Source organism: Stenella coeruleoalba (assembly GCF_951394435.1).
Source record: "Stenella coeruleoalba genome assembly, chromosome: 5".
In the NCBI taxonomy this organism is placed as follows: Eukaryota; Metazoa; Chordata; class Mammalia; order Artiodactyla; family Delphinidae; genus Stenella; species Stenella coeruleoalba.
Genome location: NC_137150.1, coordinates 81,149,892 through 81,168,208, shown reverse-complemented (window position 1 = coordinate 81,168,208; position 18,317 = coordinate 81,149,892).

Genomic DNA, 18,317 nt, shown 5'->3' with positions numbered 1-18,317 from the left:
ATGCAAATATTCTCTGAATGAAGACACAAATTCCCTACACTAATTTTTTTTTACCAGATTGCATGACTACTTAATTTTAACAAAGTTGGCCAAGATTAAGTAAACATCATCCATGAAAAATACCCTTAGTTATAAATAGCAGGGGAAACCTTAGAAAGAGGAATGGAAACATACAAAATAAAGAGCACAGAAATATTAGTGATATACGTGTCTGCAGAAAAATTAGAACCAAGGTTTACCTAGGTGGATGGTTAGTCATTTCATGTCTACAAATGATTCTGTCATCTTAGAAGACAAAGCACTTGGTAGACTATCTGACACATGGTAAACATTCATTAAGTATTTAATTAACTATTAGTTAACTAATAAATGAAATAGTTGCTTGACTATAAACAAATCTCTTGACATCTCTAGGTTTCTGTTTCCTCAAGGATAAAATGAAGAAACTTACCTAAGTCAGTATTTCCTTAATTATATTCAACTAAAAACTGGTTTCCTAGAGTTGTTCATCAGTGCCCTTGAAAAGAAATCCATGGTAGAAAAACTGTTGGAGAAGCTGCCTGCTATTTCCTTCTCTTGCATTCACAAACACATTGGTGTAGTGGATACTGCAAGATGTTTCATCATAAGGGAACTTTATTTCTCCCACTATTTCCCAAACTTGATTGACAATGGACTCCTTTCCTTTGGTTTCTATCTTATTAGTATCATACAGAATTAATGTTATTCTGAACAAAAATGGGAAACATTGCTACTCAATGTTTCGTTTGTACACCAGTGCTAGCCTGCAAATTATTGAGTTGGCCAAAAGGTTCGTTCGTTTTTTTTTCCGTAAGATGGCTCTAGTAGCACTTAGTTGGCTTTAACTTCATTCGAAACAATTTTCTTAGATTGTACGCGACAGCTGTCATATCAGCGTGCATTTAAAAAAAGACTTATCAAAATTGGTGAATTTTTGTGTAGCCATATTAATATTGAAGATGGAAGAAAAGAACATTTTTGGCATATTATGCTTTATCATTTCAAGAAAGGTAAAAACAACAGAAATGCAAAAGAAGATTTGTGCAATGTATGGAGAAGGTACTATGACTGGTCGAACCTGTCAAAAGTGGTTTAATGAAGTTTCGTGCTGGAGATTTTTCGCTGGACAATGCTCCATGGTCAGGTAGACCAGTTGAAGCTGATAGCGATCAAATCGAGACATTAATTGAGAACAATCAACGTTATACCATGTGGGAGGTAGCCGACATACTCAAAATATCCAAATGAAGCGTTGAAAATCATTTGCACCAGCTTGGTTATATGAACTGCTTTGATGTTTGGGTTCCTTATAAGTTAAGCGAAGAAAACCTTCCTGACTGAATTTCCGCATGCGATTCTCCACTTAAACATAATGAAAATGTTACGTTTTTAAAACAAATTGTGACAGGCGATGAAAAGTGGATACTATACAATTATGTGGAATGTAAGAGATTATGGGGCAAGCAAAATGAACCACCACCAACCACACCAAAGGCCAGTATTCATCCAAGAAGGTGATGTTGTGTATATGGTGGGATTGGAAGGGAGTCCTCTATTATGAGCTCCTTCCGGAAAACAAAACAATTAATTCCAACAAGTAGTGCTCCCAGTTAGACCAAATGAAAGTAGCACTTGACGAAAAGCGTCCAGAATTAGTCAACAGAAAACGCATAATCTTCCATCAGGATAACGTAAGACCGCATGTTTCTTTGATGACCAGGCAAAAACTGTTACAGCTTGGCTGGGAAGTTCTGATTCATCCGCCGTATTAACCAGACATTGCACCTTTGGATTTCCATTTATTTTGGTCTTTACAAAATTCTCTTAATAGAAGAAATTTCAATTCCCTGGAAGAGTGTAAAAGGCACCTGGAACAGTTCTTCACTCGAAAAGATAAAAAGTTTGGGGAAGAGAGAATTATGAAGTTGCCTGAAAAATGGCAGAAGCTAGTGGAAGAAAAGGGAGAATACGTTGTTCGATAAAGTTCTTGGTGAAAATGAAAAACGTGTCTTTTATTTTTACTTAAAAACCGAAGGAACTTTTTGGCCAACCCAATATTTACCAGTCTAAGATAAAATAAGTACAAAAATTCAAAGCAGGTATTTAAAAACTTTTACAGCAATTTGATGGAATTTTTTTTTTTTTGTCTGTTGAATCTAATTAAAAAATTAGGGATTGCATCTTCTATTTTTCCTTCATGGGTTTTTTCCTTAGAAGTTCATTTTTATTAGATTTTACTTAGTCCTTTATGTGCTGTAAATTAAAAAGAAAAGAAAAAGAACATGGATTCTTCACCTCAGATAGTCTGAGAAGTACTGACTAGATGAACATCAACATTATTTCTGAATCTTTAACATTATGAATCTTCCCACTGACTCCATGAGAGTCCATTAATATAAAGATTCCTGGCTTCTACCCCAAATTTTAATCAGAATCCGTAGAGTTACAGGGAATCTATGTATCTATAGCTTCCCAGGTTATTCTGACCAGACTTTGAGAAACAATGCCTTACACTGTGGGCAGCCTGATAATAAAAGCTGTATTAAATAAAATAACAAAGATAAATAAAACTTTGTTTCATCAGTGATAAATCCACAGGACATAAATATGTTTGTGAAATATGTAAATGAAAAAGCTCAGGTTAACAGAATATGAATCTATCATTAGCATGAGACTTTTGAGTCCTATGTTCATGGATAGGTTAGAGTTAATCCAAACTGGAAACAAACTATTGGTCCATGTCTTAGCCCACACTATATTCATCATCTGGATACAAATATTTCAAACCTTTTGTTAAAAGACACTTTTACTAGTCCTTGTTCCTCAATCAGTTTAGTATCATGCTGGTATTTATGTACCATGTCTTCATGTTCATACCTATAGAATGCTAAGTGTTTAAAATACAGATTGATTTTTTTTCTGATCTTTATGCTCTTAATAAGGCAAGGAATATAGTTATGTGATTCCTGCCTCAGGGTATTTTATGTCTGTTTGTTGAGAAGAACCTAAACCTTGATCATAAACAATGGCTCTCCACCTGGACTACACGTTGGAATCACTTGAGACATTGACAAAATCTGATACCTCAGTCCTATACCTAGAGTTTCTGATTTAATTCATCTTTGGAGTGGCCTGGAAGTCACAATTTTTAAAAGCTCCCCAAATGATTCTAATATATAACCAGGGTTGAGAAACACAGAAGTGACCAGGTGCAGTTCCTATCAGACAAACACATAGTAATTATCAGACATCTCATACCCAAATGAAAGTATTTAAGTTAAGGTGGAGAAGGGACCTCTCTGGGCCCACTGTGAAGGGCTTCTTTTATTCACTGAGGGTTAAGAAGATGAATGATGTTCAGTTTTAAGAGAGAAATATATAACCTTCTATATATCCCTCACCCTTTCCCTTCTGCACATTCTCAATAATCATTCTCTGCTCATCAGATTAAGGTTGTTTATTAAACAATAAGGAAAAGTTAACAGACAGTGAAAAAAAGAGACCATAGAGAGGAGAGAAGCAGAGTGAGAATGAATATCTTCATTAAATTGCTTTAAACAAACCCAAATAAAAGAACTAAACAAACAAATAAACAAAAACCACTTACTGCTCTCTTAGCCTCAGGTCCTACTGTCTAATTTCCTGGACCATCAGGGTCCCTAAGGAATGAGTGACTTTTCTTAGGGTCAGATCTTTTCACCTCTAGGTATAGCAAAAATTCTTGAAGGGAGGAGGGGAGAGAACTGGGGTAGGACCACAGGAAATTATTATTTTGGAGGCCAGAGGGGCTCGCTATCTCTCCTCTTGCCTTCCCCCATGCCTGGAGGGCTAAGGGAAGACTTTACAACTAGCCAAATGATAGCATGTGACTTTCTCCTGGACACCCAAAGGTCACATCCCCAGTTCCAATCTCCTTTCATCTGCACAGGTTCTGTGCTGTCATTTCATTAAAAGGATGGTTTTCACCTCAAGTCTTTGTTCCTGGTAGAGGGTTAGGCCTAAATACCTCCAAGTCTTAAAACAACTAATAAACCTTATCTAATACGTAGAAAAGCATCTGTTTTGATTAACAATATCTTATATCATAATTAAATACTGTTATAGCTGAAGGGCAATTTGTTTTCTGGGGTATCGCTTCTTTGAGTTCAAGAAAATACTCCCTACTCGAATTTGTTCTAAACTACCTCCAAATTTGTTTTGATTTACAAATTCAGTGGTGTTTATGTAAACTAACACTGACAATGAATTAACAAAACTGTATGACCCCTCCTTTCATTGTACAAATAATTTTTTCATGCTCACACTATGTTTGTGTCCCTTTTATGCACTTTACTTCAGATCTTAGTGGGTAACCTTGAGCCTTAATAACTTTTACTTTATGTCAAACTCCCTTAGTTTTCTTTGATATTTTCCTCAACTACATACAATCTTTATTAAATGAGAAAAGGAGAGGGTGCCCAGTGAAGTGATATTCTGTTCAAAAAGGAAAACTTTTCTATCTTTTCTACTTCCTACTGGTAAATAATTTCCTAGGTGACTACAAGGCAAAATGCAAAGCGTGATAATTTGCTGCCAGCATTACTCAACTCTGCCACTTAGATAACCTATGTTACCTATGGAGCTTACTCTAAGGGAGATTATTGTTCTGTTTCAGTTGATTTCTTCATTCCTCACTATCACCAAACAATATTCTTCTTAAATTGATTTTTATTTAGTTTTCACTCAACAAACCTTTAATTAAGAACTACCAGACGCCAGCCATCATTCTACATGTCAGAGCATAGTCTAGACTAATGATCTCAACCCTCAAAGAATTCACAGCCCATTTGGGGAAAAGTAAGAAAACCAAGGATTACAATGAGATAGACTGACAGACAGCCATAGGACTGCAGCAGAAGGTGGGGCGGGGCAGTTAATACATTTTGGCTGGCGGGAGAAGGGGGAAGAATAGTCAAGTAAGACTTTCCAAGAAGGGTGCTATTTGAATAGAAGTTATTTGGGCACAGTAGAGGAACAAGCATGAACGGTATAGAGTTCCCAGCAGAGAAAATCCAATAGAGACAAATCTAAGATCCCTTTAGTGTCAAAAAATGTAAGGAAAATTTGCTTGCAGTAAAAATTACCCATGGAAATCCCAAAAGTTTCCCATGAAATGTAGCATACTTTTTTTTTCATTTATATCACTCTGTATAATAATTTTAGCACTTTTAACGTTTAGAATCACTGAACCAGAATAAAGCAAGTAACAAAAGAAGATCTACATGAGATATCTTGAGATACAAACCATTCGGCCATTTAGGTAACTATTAGGTCAAATCCTTGGTGATGAATGGAGGACAGGAGGGCAAAATCTCAGTTATTCCTGGCTAACTGAAGGGTTTTCCATTCTATTTTGATAGTAAGATTCTCTTACCTTAATATATGCTAACATGTTTGTTATGTGGACTAGATGTTATACATAGAATCACTTAGCACTGGGCCTGGCTAATAGTAATACTTTATAATTTTTTAACATATTTGACTCTAAGTCTTGATCGATCAGGCTCATATAGTTGGCCACCAACTTCTTATTCCAAGTTGATATTTCTTGGAATGGCCTTATTAAATAGCTATCCCTGTCATGATCTGGGGAAGTGATCTCAAATTATGAGTAATTTAATTTCTAAAGGGCATGTGTAAGATGTATTGAGGCATAACACAACTCTGATGGGGAGCTTACCAAGAATAGAGGCATCCAAGCACCATCAGGTAGAGAACTGAAAGCATTTCCGTAAGTATGGGTGCACAGTGCATCTGGAGGGGTGGCAGGAGCTGTGACAGAGGAGGCAGGGCCCTGTGTGTCACGTTAAGGAATAAGAATTTATCCTGGGCCTTTGCATGATTTTAAGCTAGGGGATGACATAAACGTACTTTATTTAAAAAAGCTCCTTTGATGACTATGTACAGGATGGATTAGAGATGAACACTGCTCACATCAGGGAGAAAAGTAAGAGGCCCATTAGGATATTATCCTGATTATCCTATTAGGATAACCCTGGTGGGAAATACAAGGGACTAAACCAAGTCAGAATCAGGAGGAATAGAACAAAGAAAATGGAACAGAGATATTTAGGACATAGAGAAACTAGGCTTGATTTTTTATTTGAAGTGAAGGTTTTGGGTATGAACTGATGAATTCAGTTTTGGCCATTCTGAATTTGAGCTTCCTGTGAGCTATTCAAATGGAATTGTTCAGGTGGCAACTGGATATAAAGGTCTGAAGTTTAGCAAAGACTTCCTGGTTAGAGATACAAATTTCAGATATATTAGCACATAACCAGACAGACGATAGAAGAGGGTCAAAGGCTGATCCAGGATAGCTCCAACATGTAAGGGGTAAAATATGACGAAAGCATAGAAAAAGTAAATGAGCTGGGATATTATTTGACAATATAAAGAATACTTGAGTATATTTATAAGCACAAAAAAGAACTACTTTCTTTTAAGATACATGTGGAAATGTGGCAAAACTTGTGAACCAAGGTCTTAGAAAAGAGAGGGGGACATGGGACCCCTTCCTACTCTCCAGGGCCAGCACAAAGGTAGGTTCCAGTCTTGGTGTTAAATCACAACCCTTCTACCATAAATATCTGTTTATAAGTGAAACCCCATAACTGATAGCAGCCTTTAAAAGGAATGGATGACACTGAAAGGTGGCAGAGAACAGGAAGTGTGTCTGCAGAAGGACTTATTTTCAGACATTCGCTTTAAATGTTTTAACTGATTACGTCAAAGTGAAATGAGCACTAATTTGGGAGCCACAGTACGTCACTTAGATGTCCTTCTGGAGAAGTTGCCTTTTTAGAGAGCAGAGTTGACAGACAGCCTTGGCTGCTACCCCTGTGAATCAAGCACCTCGTTCTTGCCAAGACCACCTTTCTCCTAGGCTCTTCCCAGCTGATGCATGAGCAGAGCAGCAGTACTGATTCTGGCCCATTACTATTGGGTTTCTCTAACAGGAGACTTCTGGGTTTCCATCATCCTGGCCAAGATTTCTCTGCAGTCTAGAGCTCTTCCTACAAAATCTTTCCTCCCATGTCTCCTTTTGGCACTGCAGACTGAAAGTACTCCCTGCCTACTCCTCCTTTTCCCCCTTTTATCCACGCAGACCTTTCCCACCTAAAGCTCTTGCACTTCCAATCCTGTCTTGATATCTCTGCTTCTAGGATGACCTGAACTGACACAACTTGTTAAAGTTAACAAGACAAAGTTCCTATCTCCAAAGATACTATAATTTGTTGATTTTTGATAGAACATAAGTACATCTTGATTCTACTTTCAGTTCCTGTGGACAGAGTCATCTGCATCTGCTTTTTAAAATGTAGTTTTCAACTCATTGCTTTGATAGCAGCACACCTGAGGATTCCTAGGATGGCTTTGCTCTTCTCTCAATTAACTTTATACTGTTTCCCTTATATCTCTGCCAAGATCTGTGCCACGGTTCTTACCTTTATGAACAATTTCATCATTCATGTTTCTCAAAGCTACCCTTTGGCACTGTGGCAGAAAGTGAGTCATCATATACCCACGAAATCCGAGATGATTCTGAGATAATGCAGGAAAGATTAGCTATCTCGCACTTTTCCCCTAACTCTGCTTTTCACTCCGGCTCTCTGCCCCTGGCTGACAAAATGTGCACGTAACTATCCTCATTCTGCATTGCATTTTGAGACAAGAATGCCTCGACATCCACATGCCTCTCATCAAAATCCTAACATTGATTTAAAAGGCATGAGTCATTTTATTTGTATCTTGGGTTCTTTTTGGGAAAATGCTGACACTAGAAAACAGGAAAGTCTCATTTCCTCTCCCTCCTTCATTTTCCACGATGCTCCATAGCCTGTACAGCACTTCTGGCCCACCCTTCATACAGCTGATGGCTTTGCAACACTCCTCAGTTACAAAGTCTCAATACTTGCAGGGGTTGGCGGAACTACCACTTGATCTGGTGTACACAGGCACAGACTCTTTTCCAAGTTCTTTAGGTCTGCCACGTTTGTGGAGAAAAATTACTCCTTTGGTAGATGCATGTGTAGAGGAGAGGGAGGAGAAGAGGAATTGGGGTTAGAATGCGAGGACTGGGGCACCTCTCTCTGTGGGTGTGTATTGACCCACTGTCTCTCATGGATGACACAATCCATTTCCTTTTCTCCTTTAGCTCCTGTACAGCATCATGAACCATCCCAAACAATCCATTTGGCAATAAAATGCTGTTGCATCCCAGTATTACTGTCTGGAGTTCACTTGAAACCCGACCCCATATCAAAACGGAGTAAAGCAAGTTGGCTGCTACGTCTCAGTGGATGCTCTTAGGTTGTCTTCAGGGCTTGAAAAATCCATGAAAACCACATTTTAAAACAAAGTGCATCATCTATCAGTGGACATGCTTCAATAAATTGGAGTTTCACTGCAGACCTCCTTAGAATGCAAGCACTAAAGCTCTGTAGGTTGGTGCACAGAAGGACCTAGTCTTCTCATCTACCTAAATTAATAAATCATCACGTTCAGGTACACACAAAAACCATGGAGGTGGAAGGGTGTTAGGAACAGGGGGTTCAGAATGAAGCACCTCAGTAGACTTAAGGGCATAATCAGAAATCAGGAGTGTGAGCGAGCTTCCTCACCCCCTCAAATCCAGCACAGCAGGGATGGAGATCCAGGAAGATAAAATACTACAGGATGAAATGCTTAGCTGAACAGTATTTTGCTCCCCCATTTCTGAAAGAGAATTTGGTTCTGGTCCCACCGTATCTCTCACTGGCTTCTAAAATTATGTTCAAAGTTCATTTTGGTTTTGAAAACATTCCAGACTAATCCTATGAGTATGAGTGTGTTAACAAAAATACACATAGAGACAGATGTCGAGGTAGACCTATAGTTTCTTCTACATGCGCCAGTTTAGCTGTCTCTCCCTGGTGTGAATAATAGAGAGATTTTTGTATGTTGGTCCTGCCTTTCACATTAAGTTGCTAACTCCTCCAGGGTAGGGATCATGGCTACACAATACATTGTCCCTAGATACCCACCTGAGAAAGGCAGATAATCCTCGTGGACACATAGTAGACCTTAGGGTCAGGATATCTTGGATCCACTCGGACATGAATTTAGTCAGATAACAATCTCTATGTGCCTTAGAGTTGCCTGCTATAACTCAGGATCAGAAGCAGTTTCTTTATGGCGTGGTCTAAGAATTCTGATGATGGGGAGAAATTTATCAGGGAAAGGTAGTGTGGAAATGCACGGCACATCTTTCATCCTATTCTTCCAGTTTGTGGAGAGACTGAATCCCAATCCATTGGCTGTTGCATTGTAGACATTTTATTTCCTCTGTGAGTATCTCTGCCCCATTGTGTAGGGTAGTAGATTTATTTTATTTCATTTTAGCATTTAAATGTTTATATATCAATTTGAAACATTTTACCCAGCTACCCTTTTCAATGAGTCAAGTTACATAAATATATTTTCTTTAATAGGTTCCCTGGAGTCACTTTTTTCATTTTGCCGTGATTCCTTTTTTCTATGATCAACTTATCTGCTTCTGTTTAAAATATGCTGATGAGGCTTTTCTCTATCAAGTACGGTCATAATTAGTTTTATTGTCCAATCTTTACTATTTTATAGGGGACAACTGAGATTCAAAGGTCAAAAGAGCAAAATGTGGTAGCAAGAGCTGAGGGCAGTTTTGAAAATGAGGATTATGACAAAGGGACCCATCAGTTCAAAAAGAAGATTCAGGGGCTTCCCTGGTGGCGCAGTGGTTGAGAGTCCGCCTGCCGATGCAGGGAACGCGGGTTCGTGCCCCGGTCCGGGAGGATCCCACGTGCCGCGGAGCGGCTGGGCCCGTGAGCCATGGCCGCTGAGCCTGCACGTCCGGAGCCTGTGCTCTGCAGCGGGAGGGGCCACAACAGTGAGAGGCCCCCGTACCACAAAAAAAAAAAAAAAAAAAAAGAAGATTCAGGAAATTCACTTCTATTGCCTCCAGTTCCCTGATTGAAGATCATTAAGTGATAGAGGTGCTAACACTTGAGGCATAAATGTATCAATAAAAAGCATCTTCTTAGATACCATAGGAAAAAAAACCCCAAAAGTTGTCCTCCAGAATGAAAAGTCTAATTGCTTATTTAGATAACAATAAGAACAGGATAAAATTAAGTATTAGCAATATGCCTGTCAAAAAAAGTGAGATTATACAAGTTCTAAGGGTGTAAATGTTCAAATGATGTACAAGAAGTAAATGACAAAACTTAAAGAAAGCCCTGAAGGACAAGGTCTGGTGATTTATTAAAAGTAAATTCAGCAGCTCACAGAATGGATGATAGGGCTAGAGAACAAGTTTCAAAATTTCCTGGGAAAAAAATGCCCAAATAACATCTTAGAACTGGTTCTGATATGGAAAAAAGACTACCCCCAGACAGAGAGAACTTGCACCACTTCCTTCTTTTAAGTGTCTAATCCAAAACCATAACCAAGTGGCCCTAGGACAATTGATTGTCAAAGGGTTGGTCCTAGGCTTATACCCCAGCTGCAAAGGATGCTGGGAAAGCTAGTTTACACTATATTCCTCTCCATCTGTGGAGGTGGTCGGCTTCTCACTGAGACACAGAGATGCAGTTAGGAGCGGGTAGCAATCTGCATACCTACATACGAATGGGCAGGTACGGGGTAGCCACAGAAAAGAACTGCTCATTATCAGCATCTTCTTTCCAGCATCAGCTTCATCAAGACTTGAAAAGACTCAACAAGGAGAATATATTCTTGCTCTTGAACTCTGCATCTTAAATCTAAGAAGGACCTTAAAATTCTTTCAGTCCAATCTCCTTGATGAAGTCATCAAGTCTCAAAGAGATGAAAAGATACATCCAGGGTCACACAGTTGATGACTGGTATGGCCAGTACAAATACACTGGTCTCCTAATCCCCTGATCCCCGGTGTAGTGTTTGTGCCCCTGCACCAAGTGCAATTCTAAGAGTGATCCTTACTTCTTGGAAGAATGGAAGCAGCATCTTATTTTCTCCCTGCTTGAGGAGCTCTCCTTTTCCATTGAGATGCAAAGTTTTAACAGGACAGGACTGTTCTAAGGCTCTTATAACAAAGCACTGCATGATTACCCTCTTTAACTAGCCCCAGGCTATGCTCCTTTCACCCCATGACTTCCCAGTGGTTTATGCTGTGTTTGACTACAACATATTCTATTCTCTTTGAAGAGTCAGGGAACTCCATTTTGGACATGACTCAGTGGAAAGGAGTTATGAAAGAAAGGCTCTGTCCTTCACAGGCATGTGAAGTTGTAGCCTTCACTTCTCTCTGAGACTCAACTTTTCTGATCTGTAATATCAGCACACATACCTCCCAGGTTCTTAGTTTGGTTAATTTGCATTTGTTTCTTTTAGGATTAAATGAGACAAAAATGTACCAATTAGGTCCATAATAAATGTTCATCGAATGAATGAACGAACAGTGTTTTCTTTTCTACATGTATAATATTTATACACATATGTAAGAAAAGCAAGCTTCTCTGGTACATGCTCACCCTCAGCATATTTCTCTCTCTCTCTCCCTCTCTCTCTCTAATGCATATATATATATAATATACAGACACACGCCATACAGATGTATGTTTATCCAGAAACAAGTAGTACTTCTATCCATCAAGGGCATAAATATTTCATTAGGCAAACGTCAGACTCTTCAAGTCTTTATCATGAAGTCACAACTGTTTGGCCCCTCAATCCTTTAGCCACTGGCCCCTGTTTTCAGTTTTGATGTCAGAATCTACTGCTTCCTGCCATTTCTTTGGCTGGTAGTGTCCCAAATAACAAAGTCCTAACCACCTAGTGACTTGGGGACCCACCCCACTGCCTTCTGAACAAGACTATTAACACATTTATACAACACTATATATTTTGCCTTTTTTTCTAGAGCAGATGTCAATCTTCCTGTGGCTCACAGACCAAAGAGTAAAACATGATGTTTCCCAAATGCACTGGCTTGATTTTTAAAAATTTGATTCTAGGATTTTGGGTCTAGGACCCTAAACAATTTGTGCTTTCTCAAGCTTCAGTGTGTTTGTCACACCTTCCTGTTCAGTGTCCTTCAAATAAATGTACCATCAAGGTTGTTTATTGCTTTTCCAGATTTCTAATAAAGACTTTAATTTGTGCCCACCACTTGTGACTGAAATTACTCCCTAACTAGGTATACGGCTGAACCAGTTCTTATTAGAGAAATTCCAGCCTGATATACAAGTAGTCACATATTTTACTCTCTGTCAAATGTTCTGTTATTAGATTGTAGTTTCTGATATTCTAAAATTTTTGACCTTTAAAAATTAGAGTTATGACTAATATGTATAAAATAGATAACTAGTAAGAACCTGCTGTATAAAATAAATAAATAAAATTAAATTAAAAAAAATTACAGTTAATGAAGTATGGTTAAATCCAATACGTGTATTCCTAAAAGAACATAAGGCTTGAAGTTAGGAGCCATGAGCTAATTTCTGTCACTGAGTGACTGTAGGCATTTACTTTTCTTTACCTCTCCAGGCCTCAGTTCCCTCAACTTCAAAATAAAACTTTAAGTTAGGTGATTTCTCATTTTCTCTCCAGGCTTTAAAGTCTATATATACATGTCATGAAGCTTATTTAAACCTATCTTTAAAAAAAAACTTTAAAGTACATTGTTTAAATTGTTTAGAGGAAAAACATAAGAGATTTTGGAAAGCAGTTCTGGAAGATTTTACAACAGAGGCTATTTGTATAAATTCAGAGATGGGCTCTAATTGCCACAGGTTTTACAGAAGTTAAAAAAATTGCATTATGTTTTCACTACCTACCAGCTCTTTGGCAATACCTGCATGTTTCTGATGCCCAAATGGGTAGTATAGGTCAAAGTGAAGCAATTACCTCTCATAGATTTGCTATTAGAAGTTTACTACCACTAACCACCCATCACGCAGGACCATACCCTGAGTCATCCTTGACCCTTGCTCTTTACTTCCTCCATTCAATGAGTCACCATGTTCCCACCTACCTGGAGTCCCTCACTAATTCATCAGTCCCAAGTCAATCACCCAAATTCAGGTCTTATGAACTATCACTAGATTATTTCAATCATTTAATAATTCATCTTCCTGCTTTCAAGATCTCCCTGTTTATAAATTTGACCAAAATAAGATACTGTACATACATTTCCTTAACTATAGCTCAGATCATACTATTCTCAAACACATGCATTGGTTTCCTAATGTCTACCCAGTATGTTTTCAATCCCTTGGTCTATTAAAAAGGTATTCTAAGATCTAATCTCAACCATCTGTCTGGATAACTTTTCTACCTGCTTGGTCAAATTATATTCTTTCAAAGCCTAATTCTAAGTCAATATTTTCTTAAAACACCCCTTAGGTGTTAGAGAAATCTCCTGAACCCTCGAGTGACTCTGTCACAGCACTCATGCCTTTCTCGCACAAATTATAATTTCTTATGTATCCACTAGACTACTCTCTCATTAAATGCAGGGACTGTTTCTTCCTTCAATGTTGTAGTCTCCATCATCACTTATTGTGTGATTATTACATGAATTTAGAATGAATAGACGGTCTGCCTCTTCCTTAAGGTAAAGTGGAAATGTATTTCCTCTGAGGTGAAAATAGTGATGTAGTTATTTTTATAGTTACTTTTTTAGGGCTAACCCATATTCCTAGCAAGCCATGCACTGCTGTCTGCTTAACAGGGTGGGAGCACAGGGAATAATGAGTAAGCATCAGTGTACGAACTTGGCAGCCACAAACAAATTACCAGAGACAGGCACCTTCCTGAGAGGCAGAGAATTATGGAGGCCATATTGCATGATGGGATATGTAAGTACAGTCTTGGAAGTTCATGTGTGGATGGAAACCAATTAAGTAAAGCTCTTAGGAAGATTGCTTTCTACTGTCTGGATGAGAATTTATCATGAGACATGGTTTTTAAGTGGAAAACCTTACATGTAAACCTGGATGAAGGGTTTTGTCCAAGGTGACACAATAAAGGAAGCAATCGAGATAAAAATAGAACGCTTGAAACCAGCCTCCCGATCTAATCATCAGACACTTTGCAAGTTTATCTGAAGAGGTCCTAATGAGAGGTCAGCTTAAGAACTGCAGCAGCCCACTGGGCAGCAACAGAAATGGAATTGATTGCTCCTGTAAAGAGTGATACAATTTTATCAGTAATGACACAGCAGAACAAAAAACTTGCAATCTTATATATCATAAAAGCCTTTTCTTTGCTAAAATGCCTTTTGATAATCATTACTAGACACTTAAGGTCACATGACATCTGACCCTCTTTAATCCTGGCATTCTGGCTTAAGTATAAGCGGGCAATTCCATTATGTCTTTGTCTGTATTTTAAAATCCATTTTGCTAGGATTTCTTTCACTCATTCAAAGTTTTAGAGAGCAAAAGTGCTGTAAAGGGGGGGATAAAAATGAGGCGGCTTATTTCTACCTTGCAAGGAACTCAAATTCTGTTGCTCAGAGATGCCTAAGTAATCTTTTTGGACACAGGTGGTGAGTGGGTTAAAATCGATGAGGACAGAGTCCCTGTGGGGACACAGTAGTGGGAGGGAGAGTGAGAGCCAGAAACCAGGCCACAAGAGATGGTAACTTTGCAGGTGGATACAGGGAATGATGTGGGAGAGAAGAGAATTCTGGGCAAAGGAAATAATGTAAGCAAACTCTCCTCTGCCTCAATTACTTCCATTTATTTGTCACAAGTTGATTTCCTTCTTTAGACATTTATTTTTCACATCAATCTGGGCTTTATTCCTTATTGGCTGTTTGAATTTTCTTAATCTAGACAATCCCCAGTTTCTACAAGAAATCGTACAATGATGGTGACTCTAAAGGTAGCTTACCAATATTGGTGAGAATTCAGTGAGAAACTGCACACAAGGACTTTATCAGAAACTTGGTAAATAGAGTTCTGCATATAATTATTATGGTTATTTACTCAATGGCTACAGAATATGAGTTAGATGAGGCCATCAACAGTCCTACTCATGGAGGAGAAACCAAGTCATGTCCAATCAAAGATGTTACCCTCCGTGGTCTCTCACATCTTTCAGATCCCTCAAATATTAGGTGGACTGGGTCACTGTCCTCTGAGAAGGAAGCTTTCAATTAGCCAACCTTTTAAAAAAGAAGAGATTAGCTACAACCAGCGACAGTTACAGAGTACAAGACCCTGAGGACACGGAAAGCAAACACGCACATTATGATATGGAGAAAAATCTGAAGTGTCACAGTGAGAATGCTTGGGGCAATGGGACATCAGAGGAGCATGGTACTCACGACACATTTTGCCTACATAGCTCTGCTTGGTGTCAGCCCCCATAAGGCTGTTATGAGGGGATGATCTACTAGATTAGAAGGAATGCTTCTGAAGTCCATCCTATCAGGAACGTGGACAGGAGGGCTGGGGCTACAGGTGGGGTGAACAGTGTGGTGGGGAGACTTGTACCATCTGTTCATAGGAACATTTTTTCCAGTTACCTAAAGAAATTTGGATCATTTTATGAATAAGTGGCTGTGAGGGGTACAACTTAAAAATAACCACCCACTTGGGTGCTATTTTTACTAGAGTGGCTCCTTTTAAAAATCAGTGTGTGTGTATTGAGGAGGGGGTGCACAAGATGTATACAAAAATTAGCTAAATATAACATGTACTCGTCATTTGAGGATCCATGACATATAGTTAAGAATAAGTAAAATTGAATAAATAGCCCACTGAAAAGTGACACAGATGCCCATGCTCTCTTGAGAAGTAAAAGGAAGTGAAAAGAAATTGATGCCTTATTGCATCAATGCTTTATAAAGAGCCTAGAGAAAAAGGTTTTCCGTGTCAGGGTCTGTGGCATGGAATAAGTGTCCACATCCTCCACCAAATGGCAGTGATGAAATACCTCCCACATGTACACATACACAGTACCTCATATTTATCACACACACATACACACCCAAACAATAATAGCAAAACCCACTTTAATATATTAATTAAACCAATAACCTAATGTAAGAGAAAATTATTATTCAATTTTTTTTTAATAAATAAGAGTCAATATAGAGACTGGCACATAGCTTAGAGTGTCAAAAGTTCTTGGAGTGTCGCTATAAGAAAGCAATTAAGAGTGTGGGTTCTGATGTCAGGTAGGGCTGTGCTGGAATCTATATTCTCACTCTTACAAGCTATGTGATCTTGGCAAGTTGCTTAATCTAGACTGTTTCCTCACCTGTGAAATAAGGATAAGAGTACAGAACCCAGATAGTTGATGAAAGGAAATCATTCATTAAAAGTACTTTGCATATAATAAAGTTCTGATAAATGTGATTATTATTATCATCATCACTATTTATATTAAATAGTATTTTCCAATAGTATTTTGAAATGAAGTATTTTGAAATGAAGTATCAAATAGTATTTCAAATGAAGAATATGGCAGAACAAGTACTTAAAGCAAAATCTCTGCTTCCATGTCCACAGCCCTGAACATATTCAACATTAGTACTAATGATTTCTAGAAAATAGTGCATATGTGAAGGGATACTTCCTTTCGTTCACTATTTTGTTAAAGTATTAAATTAATGGTAATGGAAGTGTGGAACCCTATGAAAGCTTAGATAATCTATGAAGTGTATAGCCATTACAGACTTGGAGACTAGATTCCTACGGTGGTGCAAAGGATGTCCTCTCTCTCCTCGTGCAGTGACATAAGATAAACACGGTCACGTGTGGAGAAACTGCATGGACCACATCAAGTTCATTTCATTTGTGAAACCAACTAAAAAATGGCTTGGTTTGCCCGCCCCTTTGCCTACGGCAGCAAGAGCACCTGTCACCACAGAGTCAACAGTGGTGCCCTGAGCAGTATCCATGCCTTATAGAGTGACGCATAAGGGACCGGCTGGCTTGGAACAGCTTCCTGTGTGCTGTGCAGGTGATGTCAATACTGTACATGTGGAAATCAAACAAATGGATGCTATTAAATCTATTCAGTTGAAGGAATGACTGTTGGGCATGTGTTATGTTTGTGGTCTAAGCCCTCAAAATGCAATCAGGTTGCAAAATCTGAGACTCAGCATCTTCATCCCTTTCCCTTTACATATGCTGGGCCTCTTCATAGCTGTTCAATCCAAACTCCACCATCAGATTCTAGGACGAATTGCCACCTGAGGCAGAAGCTAGAGAAGGTTCTTTAGATCCATATTCTAGAATTCAGCAGTAGGTCTTGCTTACTGGAATTGATTCAACAACTATTCAAGTATTTATTGAATGTATTCAATGTGTTCCAGATTTAGGCCTATAGAAACCAAACAAATAGGTAAAGATGCCTGTCCTCATTAAGATTATAAACTTAATCTTATAATTCCACCGGGTGGAAACAGACAATAATTTAAGTAAATTTAGAGTATCTTAGAAGGGGATTGCCATGAAAGAGAAAGGGAAGTTGGGAATAAGATTCTCTTCAAAGAGTGAGTTCACAACTTTGAATAAAGGTGACTAGGAGAGGGCTTTTTGAAAAAGGTTTGAAGGAGGTAAGGAGCAAACCAAGGGGATACCTGGAAGAAGAGTACTCCAAGCAAAGCGGACAAAAACCAGAAAGGCCCAAGGGGAAGCATGACGGATGAATTTAAGAGCAGGGAGAGAGTTTGGCTGGAGGACAGTCAGGAAAGGCTACCAGTAGATGAGGTCAGACAGTCAACAGGACAGATCACATAGGACCTCATGGGACATGATAAATACTTTGGTCTTTAGATGAGATATTGAGGCATGAGGGTGTCTGGAGTAGAGGTATAATAGGAACTTATTTGTTACTTAACAAGATCACTCTGGCCTGCAGCCTGTTTTGTATCACCTTCAAGCTAAGAATGTTTTCTATGTTTCTAAGTGGTTGACCAAAGAAAAATCAAATGAAGAATAATATTCCATGGCATGTGGAAATAACATGGAAGTTAAATTTCAGTATTTTGGTCAACGTTTTTTGGAATGCAGCCATGCTCATTCATCTATTGTCTATTGGTATTTTCATGCTATCATGATACAGTGGAGTAATTGTGACGAAGATCACTTGGCCCCAAAAGGCCTAAAATATTTACTCGTAGTCCTCTACGGAAAAACTTGCCAACCCCTGGACTAGACTACATGAGGCAAATGTGGAAGCAGAGACCAGTTAGGAGGCACTGTAACAATCACAGTGAGAGGTGATGGTGCCTGGGA